The sequence below is a fragment of the Triticum dicoccoides genome, chromosome 7B (genome assembly GCF_002162155.2).
Source record: "Triticum dicoccoides isolate Atlit2015 ecotype Zavitan chromosome 7B, WEW_v2.0, whole genome shotgun sequence".
NCBI classification, from domain to species: domain Eukaryota; kingdom Viridiplantae; phylum Streptophyta; class Magnoliopsida; order Poales; family Poaceae; genus Triticum; species Triticum dicoccoides.
In genome coordinates, this window is record NC_041393.1 from 25,644,469 (window position 1) to 25,662,100 (window position 17,632).

Below are 17,632 nucleotides of genomic sequence, written 5' to 3' on the forward strand. Positions count from 1 at the left end.
GTCAATAGTAGTAGCGCGTGTACTTTGATGCTTCCCCAGAAGCTACCCCACCATCTCAGTGGAGAAGCAGCGTGGCTTCCACGGAGCTTGTTCAACTAGATTTCACGCCTCCTCGCTACCCCGTGGATACTATCACAGAGGCTCAACATCACAAGCTTATGACAAAATGGCAGAACCTGACTCTGAAGGCGGTTGATGGCTCTTTTGCACCTCCTCTAGCTGACGGAACTTTTCACTGTTGTCCGATTCCACATGGCTATGCTGTTTTGACAGTGAATGAAATAATGGGGGGATTTGATGAGCTGTAGCATGACCCCCCTACAGGTGAAGGGGAGAATCATCTGGTTGATGCTTTGAGGAGTACATGTCTATGGAGGAAGGCATACATCATGCTTCCAAATTGGACGCCTCATCCTCCGGCGAGTCAGGGCACTCTGCCTCCTCCTCCGGCGAGTGATTAGGGCACTCTGCCTCCTCCCCCGCCTCCTCCGGTGCGTGACGGCACTCTAGATCCTTTGCCTCCTTCGACGAGCACTCCGCCTCCTCGGGCGCGTGTGGGCACTCCGGCTCCTCCTCTGCCTCCTCGGGCATGTCCGCGGACTCCACTGCGTCAGCAATGGCGGAAGAGAGACGCCGCCGCTCTGGTGGCTAACAGTAAAAACAGAGGCGAGAAGCAATTCAAATACGGTCCATGTCTCAAGGCTCCGAAAAAGTTACCATATGAGAGGACCGACAAGAAAAACGAGCATATCTATCATGCCCAAGTGAGGGACCATTTTGCATGAAAACCTCCACCTCCGAAGGAAATGTTAGATCAGGTGAAAGTGAAGCTCACTCTGGATGCCCTTAGGCAACCACCACCGCCTCCGCCGCAATCCCACTATCAGCGCATTATTGAAAGGACAAATAAGGAAGTGGAGCGGTCGGGAAGTACTTCGATGCAAGGTTAGCAGAATGAAGAAGTGGAAAAAAAATCCCCAGCTCGGTGAACAGGCAACCAATCATGCCCCCCGCTCAAGGTGTCTAGCAATACCGTCGCTAATCAACCGGGGACGGTGCCCGGTACCAATCCTGCTGATTACCTGAGCGATGATGTAGAGTTTGAAATAATGGAGGTGGACGAATTCAAATACCAGTACGGGCAGCCTCTCGTCAAACCTGACCATCCTCCTCTAACAACGATGATGCGAAGATTGCATGAAATGGTACATGAAAACCTGCAGTGAGTCTGGTAAGGATAGTTTGATGCTGAGAATTAAAGAGGAGCACGACCTCGATCGAACTGAGCTCTTGCCTGTTGAATTTGATGAGTTATTCCAGTTAGACAATCAAATGGCCCTCGACAAACAACTCATGACTTGCTACTATCTGTAAGTACTACTTCTGTAATGAAGTCTCTATATATAGCTCAGCTCTTTCATTGCATGTATATATAATTATCCTCACTATATTATGCAGATTGAAGATCGTCGAATGCAGAAAAGCACATATGTAAGACATTGGGTTCATTAACCCAAATATCATACATGAATGGATGGTTAAACACAGAGTCACAGATATCGAGGACAACTTGCTACAATCGTTGCTTAAAAATCAAAACAAAGAGAAAATACTCTTTCCTTACAACTTCAAGTGAGTGTTACTGTCTTGTGCATATTTGGTTTCCCTTACTCGAGGTTACAGTAATGTAATTGATGAGTTATGCACGCGTGCGCAACATCCACTTTATTCTGCTAGAGATTAAGCTTGACCGGGGAGTAGTAAATGTCTTAGACTCAAGACGAAAAGATTCCCAGGACTATGCGGACATGACTGAAATGCTCTAGAAGTAAGTTCGCGCTCATTATTGCACCATATCAGAAACTTTGTTCATTTCCTGATATCAAGTAATTATTGTCTTTGTCTGGCAGGGTTTGGAAAGAGTTCACCGGAATTGTTCCGGGACTGCCGAGGGAGTTGCGATTTACACACCCAAAAGTAAGTACCACTAGCTAGTTCCGCGCATCTCCCATTGACTGTAGCTAGTTTCATCAATACCATTTAGCATGATTGATTATCAGTTTGATTGAACTCTATTTCTCGTAAAGTGCTTGTGGCAGGAAGCCAGGAATGATTTTTGTGGATACTACGTTTGCGAGTTCATCTACAACGCGACGACCTCTCAGTGGGGCTACTCTGAAAAACAATATGAACTACCTAAACAAAAATATTCACAATCTTATTTTATTACCATCATTTGTGTTGAGTTTCATTCATATATATGTATTGACCCCTGATGGAGTCCTGGATTAAGGGGTCCTCGGACGGCTGGACTATGTAACATGGGCCGGACTGATGGGCCGTGAAGCTACAAGACAGAAGACTCTCTCCCGTGTCCGAATGGGACTCTCCTTGGCGTGGAAGGAAAGCTTGGCAACCGGATATGAAGATTCCTTTCTCTGTAACCGATTTTGTACAACCCTAGTCCCCTCCGGTGTCTATATAAACCGGAGGGCTTAGTCCATAGAGGAAATCATAATCATATAGGCTAGACTTCTAGGGTTTTAGCCATTACGATCTCGTGGTAGATCAACTCTCGTAATACTCATATTCATCAAGATCAATCAAGCAGGAAGTAGGGTATTACCTCCATAGAGAGGGCCCGAACCTGGGTAAACATCGTGTCCCCCGCCTCCTGTTACCATCGACCTTAGACGCACAGTTCGGGACCCCCTACCCGAGATGTGCCGGTTTTGACACCGACATTGGTGCTTTCATTGAGAGTTCCACTGCATCGTCACCAAAAGGTTTGATTGCTCCATCAATCACCTACAATAATGCAGTCCAGGGGGAAGTTTTCCTCCCCGGACAGATCTTGGTATTCGATGGCTTCGCACTGCGGGCCAACTCGCTTGGCCATCTAGAGCAGATCGACAGCTACACCCCTGGCCATCAGGTCAGGTTTGGAAGCTTGAATTATGTTGCCGATATCCGCGGAGACTTGATCTTCAATGGATTCGAGCCCATGGCAGCCACTCCCTTCCACCACGAGGAACATGACCTAAATCTGTCATCGGACCGTGCCCAGGAGATAGCGCCTGTAACTGCTTCGGCCCTGGATCCGGAGCAGATTGCGCCGACCAAGGATGGGAAGCTCAACCCCGCCACGGAAGCCACAGACTTAGCGGCGTTTGAGCCGCACACAGACCCAACCTCGAGCGGGGCCTGTGTCACCGGAACCTCGGATTCGTCTCCGGCCATAGGTTCCGAACTGCGTGCATCCGCGCCCATCAAACCTGATCAGGCACCGATCGTTGAATTCAGTTCCGTGAACATCTTCCGGCACTCACCTTTAGGCGATGTGCTGAACTCATTAAAAGCCCTCTCCTTATCAGGGGACTCTTAGCCGAACTATATCCGGTTTGGATTGAAGGCTGATGACGGAGAATTCTGCTTCCCAGCCACCACCCACTTCATAGCCACTATTGAAGACTTAACTGACATGCTCGATTATGGCCCCGAAGACATCGACAGTATGGATGACGATGCCGGAGATGAGCAGGCACAAAAAGCACCGCTTACAGGGAGCTGGACAGCGACCTCCTCGTATGACGTATACCTGGTGGATACACCCAAAGAGAACAACGACGACAATGAAAAGGATCCAGTCGAGGATAAGCCTCCTGAGATACAGCCGAAGTGCTGCGTCAGCGGCGCCGCTCTAAGTCATGCCGCGGAAAAGACAGCAATACCGGCACAGGAGAAAACAATACTCTCGACGATGCCGAAGACAATGAAGACCCCGTTAAGCCAACCTCAGAATAGGACGAACGGGAAGATGGGCAAGTTAGCCCTCATGAATAGGCAATGAACGAAGACTCGAAGGACAGTAACTACCTTCCGCTCTCCGAGGACGAGGTGAGCCTCCGCAACGAGGATTTTATCGTGCCTGAGGAACCTCTCAAGCAGGAGTGCTTTAAGCACTAGCTAATAGCCACTGCAATGAGCCTGAAAAAGAAGCAGCAGCAGCTTCAAGCTGATCAAGAGTTGCTCAAAGATAGATGGACTGATGTCCTAGTAGCCGAAGAATACGGCCTCGAGCACCCAACCAAAAGTTACCCGAAACACAAATTGTTACCCCAATTCGATGATGAGGCGTTGGAGCCCGTACTACCAGTGTGTAATGCGGCTGACCGACCACCACGTGGCCGGGACAAAGCGGCAACTCAAGTCGAACACCAGCCCGCACTACCTCGCCATAAAAACAGAGACACAACAGCTCGGGGATACACATATGACCTGAGGCATGACCTAGAAAACAGAGCAGGCCAGACCAGATCGATATACGGATCGCGGGGGCGTGCCCCGATGAGCGACGATGGCCATCCGGCCGGACGTGACGAACATAATGACGCCCGGGCCAAAAACCATAGACGAACTCATCCGAGCTACGTCGCGACTTGGCCCAATATAGAGGCACCGCACATCCCCTTTTCTTCACTGATAAAGTAATGTAACATGAATTCCCGGAAGGGTTTAAACCCGTGAACATCGGATCATATGATGGGACAACAGATCCTGCGGTATGGATTGAGGATTTTCTCCTCCATATTCATATGGCCCGCGGTGATGATCTTCACGCCATAAAACACCTCCCGCTAAAACTCAAGGGACCTGCTTGGCACTGGTTGAACAGTTTGCCCGAAATCTCAACTGACAGCTGGGAAGACTTGGAAGACGCCTTCTGCGACAACTTCTAGGGAACATACATCCGACCTCCAAATGCCGACGACTTAAGTCACATAGTTCAACAGCCCGGAGAGTCAGCCAGGAAATTTTGGACTAGGTTCTTAACTAAAAAGAACCAGATCATCGACTGTTCGGATGCCGAAGCCCTAGCGGCCTTTACACATAGCATCCGTGACGAATGGCTTGCCCGACACCTCGGTCAAGAAAAGCCGAAGTCCATGAAAGCCCTCACGACGCTTATGACCCGCTTCTACGTGGGCGAGGATAGCTGGCTAGCCCATAGCAATAACAATGCAAGCGAACCTGGCACTTCTGAAGCCATAAATAGCAAAGGCAAGCCCCGACACAATAGACACAAGCGTCGAAGCAATGGTGACAACACCGAGGACACGGCGGTCAACGCCGGATTCAGTGGCTCTAAGTCCGGTCAGCGGAAGAAGCCATATAAAAGAAACAATCCGGGCTCATCCAGCTTGGACCGCATACTCGATCGTCCATGTCAAATCCACGACACTCTTGATAAACCAGCCAATCATACCAACAGAGAATGTTGGGTTTTTAAACAAGCCGGCAAGTTAAATGCCGAGAACAAGGAGAAGGGGTCCCAAAGCAAGGACGATGACGAGGAGCCCCGGCCACCGAACACAGGGGGACAGAAGAAGTCCCCCCCCTAGTTAAAACGGTGAACATGATATATGCTACCCATATCCCCAAGAGGGAGCGCAAGCGCGCGCTCAGGGACGTCTACGCGATGGAGCCAGTCGCCCCAAAGTTCAACACATGGTCGTCCTGCCTGATCAACTTCGATCGCAGGGACCATCCGACAATTATCCATCATGGCGGTTCAGCCGCGCTGGTCCTCAACCCAATCATTGATGGATTCCATCTTATGAAAGTCCTCATGGACGGCGGCAGCAGCCTGAACCTGCTCTATCAGGATACAGTGTGCAAAATGGGTATTGATCCCTCAAGGATCAAGCCAACAAAAACCACCTTTAAAGGATTCATACGAGGTGTAGAGGCCCGCTGTACGGGCTCAATCACACTGGAGGTGGTCTTCGGATCCCCGGACAACTTCCGAAGCGAAGAGTTGATCTTCGATATCTCCCCTTCCGCACTGGCTATCACGCACTGCTCAGACGAACCACATTCGCTCGATTCAATGCGGTGCCACACTACGCTTATCTCAAGCTCAAGATGCCCGGACCACGCGGTGTAATAACAGTCAATGGAAACACGGAACGCTCCCTCCGTACCGAGGAGCACACCGCTGCCCTCGCAGCAGAAGCACAGAGCGGCCTTTCCAGGCAGAACCTTAATTCGGTGCCAAGCTCCCAGACAGTGTCAAACGCGTCCGAACTAACCTGCAGCAGGACATTCTAGCTCGTCAAGAGCTTGACTAGCAATTCGGCCTCCGTCACAGTCCCGACTGATGACCCACAAGTATAGGGGATCACAACAGTTTTCGAGGATAGAGTATTCAACCCAAATTTATTGATTCGACACAAGGGGAACCAAAGAATATTCTCAAGTATTAGCAGTTGAGTTGTCAATTCAACCACACCTAGATAACTTAGTATCTGCAGCAAAGTATTTAGTAGCAAAGTAGTATGGAAGTAACGATAACAATAGCAAAAGTAACAGTAGCAGTTTTTTAGTAACTGTAAAAGCAGCAACAGTAAAGTAACTAAGCAAAGAGCAATATGTGAAAAGCTCGTAGGCATTGGATCAGTGATGGATAATTATGTCGGATGCGATTCCTCATGTAAAAGTTATAACATAGGGTGACATAGAACTAGCTCCAGTTCGTCAATGTAATCTAGGCATGTATTCCGAATATAGTCATACATGCTTATGGAAAAGAACTTGCATGACATCTTTTGTCCTACCCTCCCGTGGTAGCGGGGTCCTATTGGAAACTAAGGGATATTAAGGCCTCCTTTTAATAGAGTACCGGACCAAAGCATTAACACTTAGTGAATACATGAACTCCTCAAACTACGGTCATCACCGGTAATGTGACACCCTAAAATTTTAACCTTGTTTTATTAATCAAAATTTTACCAGGAAACTTAAACTTTTATTTTCTGGATTTCCTTTTGATTTCAGAACCATTCTTTGCTTTATTCTTATGGAGTTTTTACCCCAAGTGAAAACTTTTCAATCATGGTTGGACTTATTTGCCCTCTCAAATAAAACAATTCTTTTATCAGTGGGATTACTTATATAATTATTTTTCCCTGAGCTTTATTTCTCTAAAAGGGTTATTCATAAGTTTTAGGGTCCCATTTGAACGGCAACCCTTTGATAAATTCTTTTCAAAATCCCACCAAAATTTGGGGATGACCTATGATGTCCCTAAATCACTTTTATGCAAAAATATCCTTTGGTCATTTGGTGATTTTTAGCTTTACCCCTAATTATCAAATCTGGTCAGATTTCACTTTTGCACTACAACCTATTTAAATACTTCTTTAAAACTTCCAACAAAATTAGGGGAGGTCAGTAGGAGTATATTATTCATATTTATGCAAAAACCCAGTTATGTCCTTTGAAAAATTTGAGTGAATCAACCTCATTTTCGTTCTGGTTCAACTTGGTGATTTGTACTGCAACCATGTTTTTGCTTGCCCTTTTTCTCATGATTTTTCCTCCTGCTTGTAGACCACCCTACCAAACCCTTAAGTCCAGGAGAGTGGACCCATTGGAAGATTTTAAGTGCAAGCAACCATGCCTTTTTCTTTCTGTCCAAAACTGAAGATTTGCAAAACTTGCACTAGCAAGTTTATGGTTTTGCCCAAATGACCTTACCACCCTCTTTTGCATCTAAAGAGACACTAGCCTGGAGAGTTTGGCCACCCCAAGAAATGCCTAAGTGCCCTTGGCATTTTGTCAAATACCTTATGGGCATGATCAGTTTTGACATGAGTTTTAGTTTGCACCCTGGACCTACTTGTTTTGCCCAACCACCATGTCCACTAATCTTCTTTCAAACCCTAACCTAGGCCTGTTAGTCCCCAGCCTCATCCAAACCCTCTAGCACACGCTGGCATTCTACCGAGCAGTTGGCGTGCATGCTTTGGGCGCGGCCAGAGCGCGCGGTTTGCACGTGCGTGCGCACGAGTCGCCGCGTCCCGCTGCCACCTCCCCCCGCGCTCGTTCTGGCCCCTCACCTCTCCGAGTCGACGCACCCGGCTCCTCCCTCGTTGCAGGGCCGCCTGGTGCCCTATAGCGCCGCCACCGCAAGCCGCCACCGCCGCCCCCGACAACCTCTGCACTGGTCGGCGCCGCCCGAGCCATACCAACGCGCTAGCTCGCCCGTGGAGCAGCCTGAGCTCATCCACAGCTTGTCCGCAAGCGCCCGTCGCCGCCATGATGCCCTGCAAGCTACAGAATGGTGGTCGCTGACATCCTTATCCACCGCCGCGGAACCGACCTCGTGGCGCTATAAAAGGAGGCCCCCAGGCTCGTCCAGCCACTCAGGCAGCCTCAGGCCACCCCCATAGCACCCCCACAGCTAGCAATCGTCGGGGGAAAGCCGTCTTCCCCGACTCCGGCTGGTTCGGCCGCCGCCACGCCCCAGCACCGTTCGTCACAACCAGGGCCCCCCTGCCCGTCCAACGCCACCAACCGACTTCCATGGCCCGTGCGGAGCTGCCCAGCCTCTCAGGTGTGATCGGGAACCACCGTAGAGCACAACCCCAAACCCACCTGAAGCCTCCTCCGCCGCGGAGCTCGCCGCTGGCGACTCCCTCCACCCCCACCGACCCAGCAACCACGGGGAGGTCCGCCCTGAGCTGGAGGATCCATCCCTGCCCTCAGATGCCCTCGACGAGCCGTCGTTCGCTGACGAAGATTGCCGGAGCTCCGCCCCCATTGGGCCAAAGGAGAGGGAAGGCGGGGGAGACCGGTCAAACCTGACCAGTGGGACCCCTGGACCCACTGTCAGTGACCACGGGCCGGTCCACGCTGGATAAGTGGAAGCATAAAATCCCCCAGTACATCTCCCCTGCTTCGAAAGCGTATTCTCATCAAAACGTTTTCTTTTTCTGGTTTTTATTAAAAATAGAATATTGACTAAACTTTGACTGGCTATATCTTTTTAAATAAAACTCCAAATGACTTGATTCTTTTTCTGTTGTTTCCCAAATATTGTCTAGTTTATTTTCGTATTTATTTGAAAATTTTCCATGCAACTTTTTTGTACTGTTTTTAAAGTATGTGTTATTTGAATATTTTTGAAAATAGGAATTTGTAGGGGAGATTATAACTTCCAAAAGTTTTGGAGTGCACCTCACCCCTCCACAACTTGAAGGCAAGCATTCTGAACCCCGGCATAATATTTTTTTGTGTTGTTTAACACGATTATAACACCACCGTAATATGGGGAAGTCGTTATTTTTTTGTGGTGATATGATCATTTGCATGAATGCATATTGGAGATGTCCTGCTGTTGGAAATGGTCATACTTGTGACAGCAATCATCCTCGAATGCTTTTTGTGCCTGCCGGAAGGAAGCCGGGAAAGTCTCTGTCTTGGGTAGACCTGAGCTTGTCCCTAGTCCCTCGTCGAGACGAGTGTGTCCGGTATGGCATGATGGGGTATGATGAGTGGCAATTCTATCTGTTGGATGAAATATATTCGTTATGTTAATCATGCAGGGAATATTTAAACCTCCTGAGTCGACCATAGATTGAGTCTTTTTCCGGTAACCCTCACACTTGTTTCGTACTACCACTTGTCCCTGTCATAGGTAGGGTATGGTTCAGTAAGTTGTCAACCCCTTTCTAGCACACACCATACAGAGGGGCCGGGATGAGGGTTCCACGGTCGTGGATTAAAGCCAGTCATCCGGTCAGGGGGCATGGGTGTTTCGGTTGTAGTCGAGGGGGTAGCTCCCCCAGCTTGCGCACGGTATAAATTTTGTGATCCCATGCTAATCGAGGTTGTAGCCTCCCCACTTAGAGTTTTGCTTAAACTAGTGTCGTGGGTGATTCCAGACACCGGTAAGTCAGGATGGTGTGTGCAGTCAGGTGTGTTTTCAATCAAAAGACCATAGACGGAATTATTCCCGATGGACTAAAGGAATCCGTTACTCGTGGGTAAAGAGTACACCCTCTGCAGAGATTAAATCTATTCAAATAGCCGTGTCCATGGTTAAGGACTACAGTCTGGGTTGGGTCAAGTGTCGGTCTTAGTGTCAGTCTTCGGAGGAGAAACTACTAAGCCAGAACATGGATCATGACGTGTGACTTATGATGATTATGATTATTATTATTATGGACTAACCCCTTTATATTATTTATAGTATTGAGTATCCCTGGGACGGTTCTACCTCCTGGATATTCACTGTGATTATTTTTCTTATAAGCCCTTTATGTGGTGTCGCTCAGATGCCCGACTGAGGCATGCTTGTTATTTACTATCCTTTCGAGGCGTCGCTTCAGACACTCGATCGGTGCATTTTATTACTACTCTGTGATTACATATTCATGTTGCATATAAATAACCTGCTTGCATGCATCAGGGATTGTATTTTATGACTGATGTTGTGATCATAGAATATTTTAGAGCATGATTTGTTATATTATACCCATGTTCATAATGTTTGCGAGTACATTCAAAGTACTCACTGGCTTGTCCCTGGCTATTGTCTTGGCCAGATTTCTTGCATGGAGAGGAGCATTGCGATGACAGCCCTGGAACCTAAGCAATGATGATAGCAGCCTCGCGAAGATAGGAGTTAACCTGGTCAGCTGTTCCTGTGGGAAATGGAGTCCCATAACACTGATGATCCACAAACCGCTTCCGCCATCAACCACTAGCAACCTTATGTTGTACTCATAGGCCAGAATGGTCTTGTACTACATATTATGTATTTTTGCTTGGAGTTTCTGTATCAAGTTGGTGCCTCATTAGCTAACAGTAATCCTGGGGCTGGTGAGCACAAAGGCCATTTTCTGGGAAATTAATACCCGGAAAACCGGTCATGACAGGTAAGTATCTCGATTATTGTCACTTCGGGGTTAACGGATCATAACACATAATAGATGACTATAGACTTGCAAGATAGGATCAAGAACTCACATATATTCATGAAAACATAATAGGTTCAGATCTTAAATCATGGCACTCGGGCCCTAGTGACAAGCATTAAGCATAGCAAAGTCATAGCAACATCAATCTTAGAACATAGTGGATACAAGGGATCATACCCTAACAAAACTAACTCGATTACATGGTAAATCTCATCCAACCCATCATCGTCCAGCAAGCCTATGATGGAATTACTCACGCATGGCGGTGAGCATCATGATAATTGGTGATGGAGGATGGTTGATGATGACGACGGCAACGGATTCCCCTCTCCGGAGCCCCGAACGGACTCCAGATCAGCCCTCCCAAGAGAGTTTAGGGCTTGGCGGCGGCTCCGTATTGTAAAACACAATAAATCCTTCTCTCCGGGTTTTTCTCCTCGAACGTGAATATATGGAGTTGGAGTTGAGGTTGGTGGAGCTTCAGGGGGGCCATGAGGTAGGGGGCGCGCCCTAGGGGGCGCGCCTCCCACCCTCATGGACAGGAGGTGGGCCCCCTGGTGCTGATTCTTTCGCCAATATTTTTTATTAAATCCAAAAGGTTGCTCCGTGGATTTTCAGGTCATTCCGAGAACTTATATTTCTGCACAAAAATAACACCATGGCAGTTCTGCTGAAAACAGCGTCAGTCCGGGTTAGTTCCACTCAAATCATGTAAGTTAGAATCCAAAACAAGGGCAAAAGTGTTTGGAAAAGTAGATATGATAGAGACGTATCAACTCCCCCAAGCTTAAACCTTTGCTTGTCCTCAAGCAATTCAGTTGATAAACTGAAAGTGATAAAGAAAAACTTTTACAAACTGTGTTTGCTCTTGTTGTTGCAAATATGTAAAGCCAACATTCAAGTTTTCAGCAAAGATTATGAACTAACCATATTCACAATAACACTTAGGTCTCATGTTTACTCATATCAATGGCATAATCAACTAGCGAGCAATAATAATAGAACTCGGATGACAACACTTTCCCAAAACAATCATAATATGATATAACAAGATTTTATCTCGCTAGCCCTTTCTGAGACCTTAAAACATAAATGCAAAGCACCTTTAAAGATCAAGGACTGACTAAACATTGTAATTCATCGTAAAAGAGATCCAGTCATAGTCATACCCAATATGAATTAATAGTAATGTATGCAAATGACAGCGGTGCTCTCCAGCTGGTGCTTTTTAATAAGAGGGTGATGACTCAACATAAAAGTAAATAGATAGGCCCTTCGCAGAGGGAAGCAGGGATTTGTAGAGGTGACAGAGCTCGATTTTGAAATAGAGATAAATAACATTTTGGGTGGCATACTTTCATTGTCAACATAACAACCAAGAGATCTTGATATCTTCCATGATACACAATTATAGGCGGCTCCCAAACAGAATGGTAAAGTTTATACTCCCCCTTCACCAACAAGCATTAATCCATGGCTTGCCTGAAACAATGGGTGCCTCCAACTAAAAACAATCCTGGGGGAGTTTTGTTTGCAATTATTTTGATTTGATTTGAGCATGGGACTGGGCATCCCGATGACCAGCCATTTTCTTGTGAATGAGCAACGAAGTCCACTCCCCTTGAGAATAACCCGCCTAGCATGGAAGATACAGACAACCCTAGTTGATACATGAGCTGTTTGAGCATACAAAACATAATTTCATTTGAAGATTTGGAGTTTGGCACATACAAATTTACTTGGAACGGCAGGTAGATACGGCATATAGGAAGGTATGGTGGACTCATATGGAATAACTTTAGGGTGTATGGAGTTTGGATGCACAAGTAGTATTCCCGCTTAGTACAAGTGAAGGCTAGAAAGAGACTGGGAAGCGACCAACTAGAGAGCGACAACAGTCATGAACATGCATTAAAATTAATCAACACTGAGTGCAAGCATGAGTAGGATATAATCCACCATGAACATGAATATCATGAAGGCTATGTTGATTTTGTTTCAACTACATGTGTAAACATGTGCCAAGTCAAGTCACTCGAATCATTCAAAGGAGGATACCACCCTATCATACCACATCACAACCATTTTAATAGCATGTTGGCACGCAAGGTAAACCATTATAAACTCCTAGCTAATTAAGCATGGCATAAGCAAATATAATCTCTAATTGTCATTGCAAGCATGTTTATTCATAATAGGCTGAATCAGGAATGATGAACCAATCATATTTACAAAAACAAGAGAGGTCGAGTTCATACCAGCTTCTCTCATCTCAATCAGTCCATCATATATCGTCATTATTGCCTTTCACTTGCACGACCGAATGGTTTGGATAATAATAATAGTGCACGTGCATTGGACTAAGCTGGAATCTGCAAGCATTCAATTCAAAGGAGAAGACAAGGTAATATGGGCTCTTGGTTAAATCAACAATAATGCAAATAAGAGCCACTCAACATTTTCATTATGGTCTACTCCTCTCGACCCCCAAAGAAAATAAAATAAATAGAACTATTTACACGGGAAAACTCCCAACAAGCAAAAGAAGAACGAGAAATCTTTTTGGGTTTTCTTTTAATTACTACTATGAGCATGGAAAGTAAGCTACTATTTTTTTGGTTTTCTTAAGGTTATTCAAACACACAAGAAGAATGCAAGAAAAAAGAAAATAAACTAGCATGGATAGTACAATGAAAAACTATGAACACCGACAACTAGAATGAGTGTGTGAACATGAATGTAATGTCGGTTAGAAATACGTACTCCCCCAAGCTTAGGCTTTTGGCCTAAGTTGGTCTATGCCCATGGATCTGAGCTACTCTCTCCGGTGTACTGAAGAGTGTCATTTGAGTGCCACTGGCTGGCGATCTCCTTCGGATCCCACTGATAAAAGGACGGTCGATAAGGATCAAGTGGTGGTCCCGGCTCAGGCTCTGGGGCCGATGTCTGGCCCTAGTACGCGTGAACGGCCTCCGGCAAGACGAGAAACGTGCCCGAAGATAAGTCAAACAAAGAGGGTGCAGGCAAGATAATAGTCTCACTGTGAGTTTTATGAAATCTCAAATTATACATAAGAATCTTCTCATCATTTTTAACAATAAACTCATGTGCTACCATACTCTTATAATCTAGAAAAGTAGGGGGAGCGGCCTTTTCTATTTCTCATAATGCCTAATGGGTATCCTGAAGTGTTTAACAAGGTGTGAAGCATAGATACCTCCAAAGATGGGGCCCTTTGTATGGTTCAGACTTAATCGTTTAGCAACAATAGTGCCTAAACTAACAGTGTTATCACGAAATAAAGCATGGCACAAAATAACAATATCAGGAACACTAAGGTTTCCATAGTTCCCGCGGCCAATTAAGCATCTACTAGCAAATATTGCAAAGTAACGTAGAACGGGAAAGTGTATGCTAGTAATTCTTGCATCTGAAACCTTCCTCGTTTCCCCTACGGTGATCATACCAATAAATCCATCCACATCTCTCCGATGTGGTTCCTCTATGCTGCCCCCGAAGGGTATCTTGCAAACCGCACAAATTCACATAGTGGCATCTCCCTAACCTCATCATATAAATGAAACTCCACTGAAGGTGGTGATTTCTTAGCATGAAAGTAAAATATTTGCACGAAGGTGTTAGTGAGTAAGAGATACTGTTCGAGCTGGTCGTGGAGGAAGTCGGTGAGGCCCACATTATTAGCCAAAGAATAGAAATCATCATGAATCCCAGCTGCTCTCAAGAACTCATCACAAGGCCATTCACACGACTGAATTTCCGTGATGCGAGGGAGATTATACTTGGGCTTTTTATTCTCCTTAATTTGTTTATCCATCGAACTTTGGCTAGAAGAGCCCCTCAAAAATCTCTTGATCATTTTCTGAATATCTCAGAAATTTTTAGTAACTCGAAATAAAAGTGAATCAAACTCAACAAAATTGATAGCAACTACTCCTACAAGTGCCTAGATACTATATCATGCATTAGAACTACTTGGGGCCATATAAATTTGACATGCAAGCTCAAGAACAGGGTCACCTAAGCAGCAAAAATTTGTAATGAATAAAGCACTAGAACAAAAACTAATTGGACCATTGGAGGAGTCACATACCAAAGAACAATCCCCCAAAGCCATTTTGTGAATGGAGCTTTGAGCAAGGAGATCAAAAATGGCAGCAAGATGAGCTAGAACTCGTGCTTGAGCTGGATAGTGATTTTTTGGGAGGAAGAAGAAGAGCATGGGTGCAGGAATAAGTGGAGGGGGGCCACCAGGCACTATTGGAAATAGGGAATTTGCCATCAGCCAGCTCTTTGACGTCTGCCAGCTGATGGCAAAGAACGTCTTTGCCATCTGCTTATAAAAAACAGATGGCAAAGAACTGACAGATGGCAAAGAACATGGTTGCAGAAATTAGAAGAAAGTTCTCCACCACCTCCCCTATGGTGAGGCACTAGCCGTGGATGTGGACTTGCAGGCGCTCCTTCTAGCCGACAACAACGAATTATTAAGTGTCCAGCACACCGTGCTATCCATCATCAGCATCCGACCGTGAGGCGGAGTATGAGACCCCGTTTGCAAGAAAATAGCCATGGTGCGTGTTCTTATTTCCTCTCCTTACTTCCTCCTACTCGGGATTGTTCAGTATGCAATTAGCTCCTTGACTGTAGGGCTAGGCTAGGTTATCGTCTGTATTAACCCTGTTCTGTTTTGCAGTTCAGAATCAGATGGTGACGCTTTGGAACATTTAGACCACGGCAGGAGCCTTTATACACTTATAAGGCTGAAAATATACCAATCCAAGTGTTAGCTTTGCAAGGGGTTCCTGTTCTGCGAAATAAAGGATAAGAATGCCATCTGCCATACATTAAAAAGTTTCTACAAGGAGATAGTGTGCATTTATTTTGTTCCAGTGAATCTTTCTTATGCCAGAGTATGTATGTGTGAATTTTGTTTACAGTTTATGGATGAGAATGGGAAAGTAAACGGTTACTGCTTTGAAATTAGGAGGGACCGAGGAGGAGTAGCCTAATTAACAAGTGCCAGTACAATTTTAGGTTCTGTAGTGTGCGAATGTTGATAGCTTCTAGGTACGGCTAGCTGGCTGTAAGGACGGTCCTGGTATGCAATGATCTGGTGATCTGTTAATCCTATTTACCTGGACTATCTGATTTTGTATCTTCCTTATCAGTTATCTGAATTTGTAGTGAGCAAGTCGCCGTCTGAACACAAGATTCAGCCATCGTCTGCGTCGTAGGGTTGTCACACACTAAGATTTTGGCTGGCTGGATATGGAGATTTATTTGGATAATTTGTATTATTGTTGTTGCTTATTTAAAATTTGATTGTTCTTTGACTTTTTTTTGAGCAGTTATACCAACACCTTGAGGCAGCATTAGTCTGCTATTAACTCTCCCACTCTCATTTTGTTTGTGCAGACCTTTGTTTAGTCATGTCGACAAGATAATTGATGAAAATTCAAACAAGCTGCAAGTGAGGTGGACCGGTGTAATCTTTATAATGTAGTCAAAGAATAACCCCATCTCCCTCATGTTGTTTCTAATTCTACATATGTTATTTTGGAGTTATTAATTTGTTTTTTACGCTTTGATTTAAGGACTTCTCTTTACCATGTATGAAAGCTAAAAATATTTTGGTAGTGTAATTTCTTTAATCATACATTTATTGTACATAAAATGTTAGAGATGTCCTCCTAGCGTGATTTATTTTTGAAGTTGTCTTATACACAGGAAGGTAGTACAATATATATGCAGCCTTCAAATCAGATATATATGAAATTTATGCCAAGTGAGGCTCTTTCAGTCTCCATGCTAGATTCGGAAGATTGCGTTATTCTCTGGGAGCTTTTTGACATAGGTTTGCCAAAACAACATGTTATCACCATTATTATCAATCCATAACTAACTATTATAGTAGTTTCTGATTTGACCGATTTACAAATAGTAGATAGTGGTGCTTTCCATTGAACTCCGTGACAATGGCACATTATCAACGCCATTTATTTTTCCATAAAGGGGCTTTGTATGACTGTTAGCCATTGGTAATGGACTGATACGTTGTAGTAGTACTCTCCCGCAGATCAAGAAGCGCCAGACCAGCTCTGATCCTGAGATACCGCCTCGTTTACGACCAGTGGAAATCGAATTCCAGGTTTGTTTTAGTAGCCTTTCCTCCATTACATTGTGTTTGCGGCCGTCGATGATAACAATGCTAACGAGTGGTGTTGCAGGCTGCTATTGAGGCAGAGAGAGCGAAGACCCATGCTGCTTTTGAGGAGAAGGACCGGCAGTTGGCGGAGAGGGACCGACAGGCGGCGGAGAGGGACAGGGAGAATGAGGAGAGGACGGCTAGGCTGTTGGAGGAGAAGAGGAACCGGAACGACTCGGGTAACCGGGCCATGTACGATCTCTTCGTGGTAGTTTTTTCTGCATATTAGCTAAATCATGCACGCAATGTTCCTTTCATTAGTAACTAATATGACTGACTCATCAAAACCAAATGTGCAGTCCATGTGCGAGAAGAACGGCCAGACCCCTTCGCCGATGCCAGTCATTGCTCCGGCGGGCACGGTGAGTTTCATTTGAACGGTTATTAGTTACTAGTATTCACATTTGAGTTGCATCATGCTAACGATACATTGGAAATAATCTTTGGTGCAGCGTAACTCCCGACAAGCATCGACCGATCCTTCTCCGTCTGCCACTGGCGCGACCGGTCCTAGACCTACACCTACACCTACACCTCCGTGATGACGGTAAGTTTCCCAAGTGTTTTGCTTAATAGAGTTTTGTTGTGATGCCATGTTGTATCTACACATATCGTCCATAATGTGTGTATGTTTGAAATG

The 17,632-nt window shown here is 45.5% G+C and overlaps 1 long non-coding RNA gene across 1 annotated transcript; it reads left to right on the plus strand.

The window, feature by feature from the left end:
• Window positions 1-16,017: 16,017 nt before the first annotated feature.
• On the plus strand, window positions 16,018-17,331 carry LOC119342098. The gene is made up of 4 exons (XR_005165381.1): window positions 16,018-16,286; window positions 16,864-16,935; window positions 17,015-17,200; window positions 17,292-17,331. It is a non-coding gene; the product is annotated as an uncharacterized LOC119342098 (long non-coding RNA).
• Window positions 17,332-17,632: the final 301 nt, after the last annotated feature.